The sequence below is a fragment of the Phoca vitulina genome, unplaced genomic scaffold (assembly GCF_004348235.1).
Source record: "Phoca vitulina isolate PV1807 unplaced genomic scaffold, GSC_HSeal_1.0 scaffold1, whole genome shotgun sequence".
Lineage (NCBI taxonomy): Eukaryota > Metazoa > Chordata > Mammalia > Carnivora > Phocidae > Phoca > Phoca vitulina.
In genome coordinates, this window is record NW_022589704.1 from 71,267,136 (window position 1) to 71,279,364 (window position 12,229).

General features: G+C 42.9%; 1 pseudogene; it reads right to left on the reverse strand.

Moving 5' to 3' along the window:
- Window positions 1-9,467: 9,467 nt before the first annotated feature.
- LOC116631142 lies at window positions 9,468-10,673 on the reverse strand (annotated as a pseudogene).
- Between the last annotated feature and the right edge of the window lie 1,556 nt (window positions 10,674-12,229).

The window sequence follows — 12,229 nt, forward strand, 5'->3', positions numbered from 1 at the left end:
ATAGATTTTTAGAAGTGGAACTGTTAAGTCAAAAGTCAGGTACATTTAAAATTTTAATAGATACTTCCAAATTGCTCTCTCAAACTATTGTATATATTTAAATTCCATCAGCCCTGTTTGGGAGTATCTTTTTCCCCATAACCTCGTCAACAACAGATATTAACCCTTCTAATTTTTGTTGCTCATATTGGCAAAATGATGGTATTACTTCCTATCTCTCATCCCTAATGAGATAGATCATTAAATATACATTTATTAACTATTTGACTTTGTCTTCTATGAAATGCCAGTTTATCACTTTTGTCCATTTTTCTATTCGGTTGTCATTTTTATTTTATTTATTTATTAAAAAGATTTATTTATTTTTTTAGAGACAGAGCCAGTGGGGGGAGGGACAGAGGGGGACAGAGAGAGGGAGAGAGAGAGAATCTCAAGCAGACTCCCTGCTGAGTGTGAAGCCCAACTCAAGGCTCCATCTCACAATCCTGAGATCATGCCCTGAGTCAAAACCAAGAGTCCGATGCCTAACTGAAACGGGGTGCCTGGGTGGCTCAATCAGTTAAGTGTCTGACTCTTGATTTCAGCTCATGTCATGATTTCAGGATTGTGAGATCAAGCCCTGTGTAGGGCTCTGCACTGGGCATGGAGCCTATGTAAGATTCTCTGTCTCCCTCTCTCTCTGCCCTCCCTACCCCTTCCTCGCTCACTCGCTCTGTCTCTCTAAAAAAAAAAAAAAGAGAGAGAGAATTTGAAGGAATTCTTTATATATTAGGTAGACTAGAAATGTTTTTTCTAATCTTCTTGTTTATGGGGTTTATAGAAGCTGTTTATTTTGTTATCAATTATATAACACCTTTCTTTATGATGTCTGGATCATATCATATATAGGGAAATCTTTCCACCCCAGGATTTTAAAGCTATTCTCAACTCCAGAGCTTACTAATTCTTTCCTGATAGACATGTAAATTGTTTCAAATTCCCTATTATAAGCAACACTGTCTTGAACACCGTTGTACATATATCTTTGCCTTTGCAGAATCTTGTGATCTTGTATATTTTTTCCTCCTATGTGAGCATGTTTATAAGTTTTTTGGCAAGATTTCTTTTTGTAAGATAAATTTCTAGAAGCTGGATCAAAGGTTAGGCTTATTTCAAATTATATTTATCTGTGCTCTTGGAATCCACATCCATCAGACTATTTTGGGACCTTGTTCCATCCCAGGTATTCCCTGTTTTACATAAATCTTTAGCATCCCTCAATCTATGGGCTCCTTCCTTTCAACCTGCAAGTATGCTCTGGACTCACACTTTCCTAGAAACAAAGCAAAATAAAATAACTTCTTTTGAGTTTGTGGTTTTTTTTTTTTCTAGTGGCCATCATATCTCTTTTCTTCTTTTTCTAAAATATTTTATTTTATTTGACAGAAAGACATAGGGAGAGAGGGAACACAAGCAGGGGGAGTGGGAGAGGGAGAAGCAGGCTTCCCGCTGAGCAGGGAGCCCGATGTGGGGCTCGATCCCAGGACCTTGGGATCATGACCTGAGCTGAAGGCAGACGCTTAACGACTGAGCCACCCAGGTGCCCTATATCTCTTTTCTTCTAAGCCAACTTGTTGACAGGATGGTCCACCTTTCTTCATCGTCTGTTCGTACTGCCCACTGCCATCTGTTTTCCACCCCTTGTACTCCACTGACACTGCCATAGAAAAGAGACCCAGGGACCTCCAGGTGGTTTTCCCAATTTCACTCCCTCCTCCCTGTTACTCGCCAATTTCTGTCTCCATGACACCAGCTCTTTCCTGGTACTCACCCTCTTGGTCAGACTTCTTTCTCCATCTCCTTTGAGTTCCTTCTACCAAGGCTCACTCTCTTAACTTTGGTGTTCCCACTGTTCTGTTCTTGATCCAATGCTCTTCTTTCCATACACAGGTTTACCCCATTGATTGTATGTATGTACTCTCATTAACTTAATGCCAACCACACACGTAGGCTGAATAATGTCCCCTGACTATATCCAGGTCCTGATCTTTGGAGACTGTGAATGTTACCTTATTTGACAAAAGGGGTTTTGTAGATGTGAGTAAGTTAAGGCTCTTAAGATGGGGAGATTGTAATCACAAGTGTCCTTATAAAAGGGACACAGAGGGAGACTTGACTATAGAAGAAGCAAGCAAGATTCTACAATGCTGGCTTTGAGGATGAAAGAAGGGCCACAAGCTAAGGAATGTAGTTGGCTTCTAGAAGCAGGAAAAGGTAGGGAAAATTCTCTCCTAGAGCCTCCAGAAGGAACTAGCCTTGCTGACACCTTTAGAGTGGTGGAACTAGCCCAGTGAGATGGATTTTAGACCTTCCACATTTAGAACAGTAAGAGAATAAATCCATATTGTTTTAAGACACTAAGTTTGTGGTAATTTGTTACAGCAACCTCAGGAAAAGAACACAACGCCCCAATCTATATCTCTACTACCTGAACTCTCTTCTGATCATAGAGACATAGCTGCATCTGCCTGCTATCCTCAAATTTAACCAGACCTAACCAGAATTTATCATCGCCTCCCTCCTCCACCTAGCTTTCCCTGTTTCATTTAATGGAACCACTGCTCCCGGAGTCACACAAGCCAGAACCAAAGGGTCTTCCTGGCCTCCTCTAGTCATCAAGCCCTGTAGGGTTTTTTCAAATATGCCCCCTCTTCTCCATCCCTATAAATTGGATTGATCCCCTCCTCAAACCCATTCTCCATGCCAAAGCCAAGACAAGCCTTCTGAAAGGCAAACCTGCCCAAGCTCCATCCTTTAACAACTGCCCAGAGTCAAGCCCCAGCTCCCGGGCAGACCATACAAGACCCTCCCCTTTCTAGCCACATCTGTTAAGACCTTGAACTCCAGTGACACTGAGCCGATTGCCATTTCCCCATTTGTACTGGGTACTCTGGTGTCTTCATGAAGCTTTATGACCTGCCCCTCTGCTGTCCCAGCCTTCTTTCTCTGGTCAGCGTTTACTTGTCTTTATAACTGAGCTCATTTTCCCCAAATGAGGCAGGGCTGAGTGTCCTTTCCTTGTTATCCTATAGCATTTTTTGTGTGCCTGCCACAGCACAGCAGTTTCCACATGAAAGGGACGTTCTTTGTATGCATCTTGAAGCCAGGACCAATGTCTTATCCATCTTTTAAATAAAGCTCAGTAGTTTGTACGAGGCCTAGTAAATGTCTGTTGAACTGAGTTGAACTGCACTACAGGCAGGGAAAAAAAAGTATTTCATTTGCTCATAATATTTCAAAAATTTAGAAAGTTTTATTTTATAAACTTAATCTCTTCTGACAGTCCTGGGCTACAGCCACGTAGAGCAAAAAGCAAAAACACAAAACAAACATTGTCTGAAAATTCCCAGAGTGAGGCATTTAAAAAAGGAGCAATGAAAATGTAAGTGCACTCTGTGATCAGCCCATCTTTTCAGTGTTCTTTCAAGAGACATATTTGAAATTTTATTGTTCCTTGATGTTCAAAACTGGTCCGAATACTTAAGAAAATGTCTAGGTATTTTGGATTTGACCTTTGACAAGCCTAGAAGTTGACTTTTCTAGTCACCTGTGAAATGTAAATGCAAAGCACATATAATTTAACCCACAGGCATGTATTAGGGTTGGGCACACATTCTGTGTAAATAAAGGAAGCAGCTATTATAGCCCTTTCTTTATAAACAAAGAGAATGTCCTAAAGTGATAGAATGGAGAGATCTACATGATCTACTGCTAGGGGACGAGAGCAAAGCTCGGAATGGTGTGTACAGCACAGCCCATTTTCTGTAAGGAAGGGAGGAATAATATATTCTACCATAAATAATCACTGGAAAGATAAATCAGAAACTAATAAATGTAGTTATCTGCAGATGTGAGGTAGCTAAGTGGATGGGGATGGGGCGGGAGTGACATTTCACAGGATCTACCTTTTCATAGTGTTCAGATTTTTTAGAAAAGATTTTATTTATTTATTTGAGAGAGAGCACGAGTGTGGGGAGAGGGGCAGAGAGAAGCAGGCTTCTCACTGGGCAGGGAGCTGATGTGGGGCTCAATTCCAGGACCCCAAGACCATGACCTGAGCCAAAGGCAGACACCCAATCAACTGAGCTACCTGGGCACCCCAGTGTTCAGATTTTTCAATCATATAAATGTAAAATCTGTTTAAAATAATTGTAAAAAAAAATACAGTAATATCAGACATAGGCCAGTAACAGTCCCAAGATGATATGTTACCATTTGAGAAGCAATAGTGTATTCTTAGTTTCTAGCCTAGAGTCTTCTTTTATTTTTAACACTTGATTTAGACATAATTTCAAATTTAAAAAAAAATTATAAAATAAAAATAGCACAAAGAAGATCTGTGTGTCCTTTACCAGATTAACCTATCATTAGCATTTAATCCCATATGAGTGCACTCTATTAATCTACTTGTAATTTTGTGTCCGAACCATCTGAAGTTCATGATCCTCTACCTCTAAATATTTCAGCATGTATTTCTATAGAGTATAACCACCGTACAGTTATCAGCTTCATGAATTGGCAGTGATATGATGTGAACCAGAGAGTCTTCCTGTGGAAACAGATGTCTCCTAAACATAAGACCCATCTTAACTTTATATTGTACAAAATGGACTTTGGGCAATCTACTGTTATAGGTGAGGAGCTCATCAAACACTTCAAATAGTGTCCCAGTCAGTCTCAGATCTGCTTTTCCTTCTCTTGTTTGTGTGAATCAAGCCATTCATTTCTAAAAGCCTGCAGCTTCCCAGTGTCCCAATATAAAAATTCTGCATTCTCCCATTATAGCTCAGTAATGGGCTTGGAATAGGATTCCTCAGTTTTACATTGTTTAAAAGGAATTTTAAAAGTATAAATATCACCTGTTTAAAATCCAATTGTTTGCTTCCATCTGCAACAGTGGTAAATGTGGTCAGGTTCTGGACTTGCCTTTTTTGTCTCTGACTTTGTTGCTGAGCTTGCCCCTGTTGGGAAAAGGAGAAATTTGGATGTGCAGGTAAGCCCAAGAGGTCCACAGACGGAAGGGAGGCTGGCCTTGCCCCCTAGGACTAAGTTGAAGACCTAGAGTCCCATACAGCTATTTAAGTCTACATAGAAGTAATATTTTGCAACCCAAGATCTAGGTTTTGTTTGTTTGTTTTTTTAATTTCAGAAGCATTCCATAAACATCTTAATGTTAGATGTCATGTTTCAGGTAAATGTTATTGAAGAATTATTCTGTCATTAATACAATCCTTGTGAAGACATGGAAAGTGGTAAGGAGGTGACCTTCCTGGGTGGGACACATGTCAGCCTAGGCTGGGGTTTGTGACTTGGTTTTGGAGAGGCTTCTTCCCTCCTACTTCCCTATTGCATCACCACCTCTGCGCTCCCCAGTTGCTATCCACAGAACCCCACCTTCCTGGGCCACTGGGGCAGAGGGACATGTTATGCTATAATTTAATCAATCTTTTGTAGATGGAAACATGGATTTTTTCTTTAAAAAAATTTTTTTGGCCTATTATGTTTACAACAACTTGAAAATCCTTCTGTTAGTATATAGCTTTGTTCACTTGTTTGATAGTTTCTGTAGAATAAATTTCTGAAAGTGCGGTTGCTGGATCAAAAAGTGTGCTTCTATTTTTGACTTTTGATACCTTCTGCCAAATTGTTCCCCAGAAATTGTGCCACAATTTACAGTCCCACTAACAGTGTATGAGAATGTGGTGTCTTACTCTTAGGACCCTCCTGGTCTCTGGAAGCTTGCAGTTAAAAGTCTCTGCTGAGACATCAGACTGTCTGGGTTCACACCCTACTTCTGCAACATACTAGCTTTGCTCTTTCATAAATGATACAATCTTGCTAAATATTTCCTTTTCCCTTCAAGGGGAATGATAATAATACCCTTCTCACAGGGCTGTCCTGGAAATAAATGAGATACTGGCCCTCGTTACTTCTTCTAGCTCCAGTCCAAGCCCCGAGAACATCCTTTCAGCTGCCTTGTGGGTCTGAGGCCGGGGGCAGAGCCAGGCACCAATACTGTGGACAGTGAGCCTGAGGATGGGCCGCGGGAGGGAGCTAGAATACTAAAACAGTGCCACCCTTTATTACCTTATGTGTGTGATGACACATGACTGAGGTTTCAAAACCAGGTTTTCTGTTATTTATTTGTTTTTTGGTAATAGTTGTTTTTTTTTTTTTTAAGATTTATTTATTTATTTTAGAGAGAGAGAGTGCAAGTGGGAGGGGCAGAGGGAGAGAGAATCTTAAGCAGACTCCATGCTGAGTGAGGAGCCCCACATGGGGCTTGATCTCATGACCTGGAGATCATGACCTGAGCTGAAACCAAGAGTCAGGTGCTTAACTGGCGCCGCCACCCAGGCGCCCCAATAACAGTTTTTTTGAGGTAATGTATATATCCTATAATTCACCTACTTAAGTGTATAATTCAATGGTGTTTAGTATTTCCAGAGGTGTACAGCATAAGTGCAATCAATTTTAGAATATCTTCATCACTCCAAAAAGAAACTCCATAACCTTTAGCTGCCACCACCAAACTTCTGCATCCCCCCCTTCCCCCAGCCCGAGGCAACCCCTAATCTACTTTCTGTGTCTATAGATTTGCCTGTTCTGGACATTTCATATAAATGGAATTCTACAATATGTGGTCCTTTGTGACCGGCTTCTTTCACTTAGCACAATGTTTTCGGGATTCATCCACACTGCAGCAGGCACCTATCCTTCATTTGACAAATAACATCCCGGGGTATGGATATACTGCAGCTCATTTACTCAGCCATCTGCTGATGGACATGTGGGTTCTTTTCAGTTTTTTGCAATTACAAATAATGCTGCTATGAACATTTGTATGCAACTTTTTGTGTGGACGTGTTTATTTCTTGGGTATATACCTAGAAGTGGAATTACTTGGACATTTGTTGTTTTTTAATATGAATAATGTTGTAATGCATATCTTGGAAAAAGACTAGGGAAAAATGTCCACGTCAAAGGAAAAGAATATAGATCCAGGGGTGTTTGGGGCTTAACCTCTCTGAACAACGCATTTGGCATCTGTAAAATGGGTTGTTGTAAAAATTAGAGGTTGGATATAACAGAAGGTCCTTGGTACACAGTAAATCCTCAAAACGTGATAGCTACTATTCTACACCCGCCAAACCTGGAGGTAAAAATGCTCGTGGGCCTAGCCTCTTCATCAGTCCATCCTGTCGATAGTATCAGATTTCCCTGGTTTTTCATTTTTATGACCTCGTATTTTATTTTGTCAGCCCCAGCATGACCCTTTGGTAACTGCCAGACTGATACTGCCTGCAGAAGGAAGCCGGGCTCTGCCCAGAGTAAGCTGTTCCTTTTCATCCTCGCATCGAGCTCCAGCTGACTCCTCCTGCTTGCTGACTCCTGTCTGCACCCCCACTGCAGGCCCTGCTCTCACATCCCTCGCATCTGGGAGGCACAGCAAAGACCACCATCTGCCAGTGTCTTCTGTGACCCCAGCACCATCTCTTCTCTCCCGCTTCTTCCCCATTGTCATTTATCCCCTCTAAGCCCCCTGGCATGTTTTGTGATTTCACACCAGTCTAGGCTTTCTTTTTCCACTTTGTTGAGCATTCTGTTAGGGGGTGGAAAATTTCCTACCAAAGTCTCCTGCTCCGTGCTTCTAAAGATAGTGGCATCTTGTCCTCAATGTCTACCCTCTTTCCTCTGTAAAGTACCACGAGCTCCTTGTCTCCCTGGTGGATTCACTTCACCTTCCCCTTAAGTGTCTGCCGTTGAAACCAGCAGTTTGCTCATTTTTTAAAAGCCTGGCGGAGCTGGACCACGTGTCTGCCCGAGCTGGGAGGGCTTTCTTGCTTCCAGATCTGGCTCACTTAGAACCACTTGACCCATCATGCCCACTGTCAGGCCACTCATTTCTTCGGCAGCCATGGCCAAGTGCGTGGATCAATCTTTCCTTGCACTTGATCCATCTGGTTGAACCCTTCCATTATTTCCAGGCTCTCTTTGGGTACCATATTCTGGCCATTTTCATCTTGCAACAATCCTCTCTCTTCTCATAGACCTTTGATTTTTGAAGGGAGTGTTTTTGTTCTTGTATGACCTGCTTCTGCTCTTAATACCCCCATTCTGCTTCATCTGTTCTTTGATTTCACTGTTTCGGCCCTGGTGTCTTCACCTTGGTTTTATCTGTCTGTGTTCTTCCTTAAATGCTTCTGTGGCAAGATCTATTTTATTCTTGGAGGCCTTTGGCTATATTCCTTTAGGATATATTCCTTTAGAATATGTGTCAATGTGTCAATGAAAAAAAAGTTCCATCATTCTGAAATCTTTAAAGGAGAGCATGACTTCGGTTCCTCACCCCTTTACCTAATTCTCTGCATTTTAAGAAATTAATTTCAATCTCTGCCATCGCATGAATAGAAATAATAAAATCTTTCACTCTGCATTTTATGATCTCTGACATTTTTCTTACGATACTCTCAATCCTACTATATTCAAATGGCTAGCATTGGCAGCAAATATCCTTCTCTCCAATGTAATGACATTTAAATTTGAGTAATTGATGGACCTTTAAAAAAAAGAAAAAAGTCTTCTGGACCCATACCAGTGACCTAATAATTTTATTTATAATAAATTGTTATTTTATTTTATTTATTTGACAGAAAGACACAGCCAGAGAGGGAACACAAGCAGTGGGAGTAGGAGAGGGAGAAGCAGGCTTCCCACAGAGCAGGGAGCCCGATGCGGGGCTCAATCCCAGGACACCCTGGGATCATGACCCGAGCGAAGGCAGATGCTTAACGACTGAGCCACCCAGGCGCCCGTAAATTGTTGTTTTAATACAGATATGGTTCTGGCTAATTTGGACAGTGTATTGATTTTAGCAAGCCTATGGTGACTCAATTCTCTTGCCCTTTTTCTCCAAACTACCCTGAAACTTTTGTTCATGAGGAACATTTATGTGCCATCTTCCTCTTTTCTTTTCTCACAGGTCTTTGATAATTATAGCAGTGGTATGACTGACCCCAGTGGGGTTGAAAACTACCAGAGCAAACATGGGCCCGAAGCCTGTGGGATGCCTGCTCATGAGGTGGGCCTACAGGTCGTTCAAAACATGCTTTTGTTTTTCTTTCTTCTTTTTCTTTCTTCTTTCTTTCTTTCTTTCTTTCCTTCTTTCTTTCCTTCTTTCTTTTTCTTTCTTTCTTTCTTTCTTTCTTTCTTTCTTTCTTTCTTTCTTTCTTTCTTTCTTTCTTTCTTCTTTCTTTCTTTCTTTTCTTTCTTCTTCCTTCCTTCCTTCCCCCTTCTTTCTCTTTTTCTTTCTTCTTTCTTTCTTTCTTTCTTTCTTTCTCTCCCTTTCTTTCTTTCTTCTTTTCTTCTTTCCCTCTGAACTTTTTATTGGCTTCCTGCTCCCCAGAGCGTACCCTGCTTCTGCTGCCTCAAGGCGTCAGAACTATGGTGGCATTGCTCTCAGACACCATGCTGCCATCTTCAGTCCTGCAGGTGGTGGTCTTCTGGATGGTTTGCGAGGAGTTGCTGCTATCCAGAGCGTCACCAAGGCAGAAGTGTCCCCTGTTTGCCAGCAGGCAATGGTAGGGGCGATCTCAGCCTGACCTTGAGCAAGGCCGGTGCTCCTGGATCTGGCACTGCTCCTCTTTCCGGGTCTGGGACAGCTCCGACTCCACGTGCAGCAGGACCCGTTGAGCTGCTCCATCTGCTTCGTGTAGCAGGCCTCCACCTCCCTCAGGCTGTTCTCCAAGTTGGCCTTCAGGTTTCTCATCAAGTCCCGGTTGATCTCCAAGGATTGGGCCGCATGTCTCAGCTCTGTGAGAGTTATCTCAGCTGCTCCTATCTCAGCGGTCTGCAAGGTGACCACTCTGGTGCTCTCCTCAATCTGCTGGGACCAGTACTTGTCCAGCTTTTCTTGGTTCTTCTGAGCCAGCTCGTCATACTGGGCCAGGATGTCTGCCATGATCTTGAGGTCCTGAGGTTTTGGGGCATCCAACTCCATGGTCAACCCAGAGGTGGCACTTTGGTTTTGTAGACCCTTTACTTCCTCCTTGTGGTTCTTCATGAAAAGTGGCTCCTCCTTGAGAGCCTCGATCTCTGTCTCCACCTGCAGCCAAGTGACATTGCTATCATCAATGACCTTGCAGAGCTGATGGATATTATTCACAGACTGGCGCATGGCCAGTTCTGTCTCATACTTGACTCTGAAGTCATTGTCGTCGGCAGCAAGCTGGGTATTGGCCACAGAATTTGCGAAGATCTGAGCCCTTAGCTCTTGATTGTCTTGAAGTAATGCCCCAGTCTCTGACCTTCTCTAAGTGTTCTCGGATTTTGATCTCCTGTCTCTGGTTATCAGCCTCCAGGCTCCTCACTCTCTCCTAATAGGAGGCCAGAGAGTCATTCAGGTCTTGCATGGTCTCATTCTCACCCTGGATGCCCCCTATGCCTGCCAGACTCCCAACTATCCTGGTGGCCAGGCCCCCAGAAGCTGGTGGAGCGGGATATGGAGAGATCTGGGAGCTTGAGCCCTTGGCGCCTGCCTAGATGCTGGCCAGCCAGACCCAGTGGCTGGGCGACTGCATGGAGCCCAGGGACCGATAGTTGGAGGAGGAGGGGAAGTGGGTGGTGAAGCTCATGCTGTTCGGGGAGTAAGATGAGAGGCCAGGACTCAGGCTCAGGCCACTGCTTTCACAATTATTTAGCTTGATTTGGAAAGCCCTTGTAGAAAACATTCACATCTCTGTTACTGTGTCTCACAGGCTAATAATAAATACCTTCTACAGAGGTCACCTTTTGTTTGTCCACTGCCCTAGCACCTTTCCCAAGTTGCATGTGGCATTTCCCCCAGCCTCATGCCTTTGCTGTGCCCTGGGGAGGTGTCCTGTGCACATTTTCCTTTTTTGGCTTTCTTTTTTCTTTTGGGGGTTCATATCTGTAAATTATTTATTTTCTCCCAACCAGTTCACTTCCATGATCTTTCAAATTTCCATATTGTGTCTTTTAAACAAAAACCTGAAAATCTGAACTCAAATGGCTCTTCCCCTGTTGAGGGATTTGATTGGTCCTAAATCAGTCCTTTCACACAGATTTCTCTCTTCAAATGCAGCTCTATTTTTTAAGTCAAAATTACATCCAGATCCTCTCTGTTTGGAGACTTCTAGGCTTCAGCTCCAGCCTGTGTTCTCATGGGGTCACGGAGACAGCTCTAGATTTGGGATTAAGAGAAATCCCTCCACTTAAACTACAAAAACTTGGAATCTCTTAACTTCTCTGAGGCTCATGTTTGTCATCTGCAAAGTGGGATAATGATAGCTACCATGTCGTGATTCTTGTGATTTCATGAAATACTGTATGCAAAAGCAGGTTCAAAATTCTATCTGTATTCTGTATTTTTAGTTGAAGCTCTGCTCACCCTAATTTCATGTGTTTTTCTTTCTGTCCTTCAACATCTCCTTTGGAAGTTCTCCACTTTTTCCTTTGGCTCATTTTTCTTGGCTCAACTTCTCAGTCACTTCAGTCTTCCTGATTAATTAATTAATCAATTGATTACTCATCCATTCTTTCGTATTTGGATGAAAATGTTGACATCCTGACAGTTGATGTCAGACTTGCTGGGAGCAGGGAGATTATTTGGGGGTAAGGTGACTCCCAGAGGACATGTTTTCCAGGAGTCAAGACAACACGAAAAACACTAATTGCCAATGTGGAACTGAACAGAAATCAGGAGGAAGGGAAGAGTAGGAAAGTGAGGAAAGGGGGGCGGGTGGGAGAGGGGAAGCCGTCAGCAAGATGGTGGGAGGAATAGGAGCCTGCCAGGGCTACACTGAGCAGTGAACAAAATCGTGGGTTGGAGGGAGTGGGAGGTAGTAGAAGGTCATACACATAAAATCTGGGGTATCTAATAATCTACTGCAGCTTGTCTGGTTGCTGTGATATAGACTCTGCTAAATCTTTGGTAAGCTAATCACCCATTGGAGTAGGCTTTCGGGGAAATCATGGAAAAGGGCTGGGTGCCAAGATGAGATCAAGATGGTGGGATTCAGGGACAGCAAATCCATTGGAAGTCAGAGGTGACCACAATAACTCCCCGGAGATTCACAGACAGTGTGGAAGGACTTTGAACACCCACTAGGGAAGGATGGGGGTTTGAGCTCGTCTGATCTATGTGAAGGGGATGGCGACTCCAGTGACA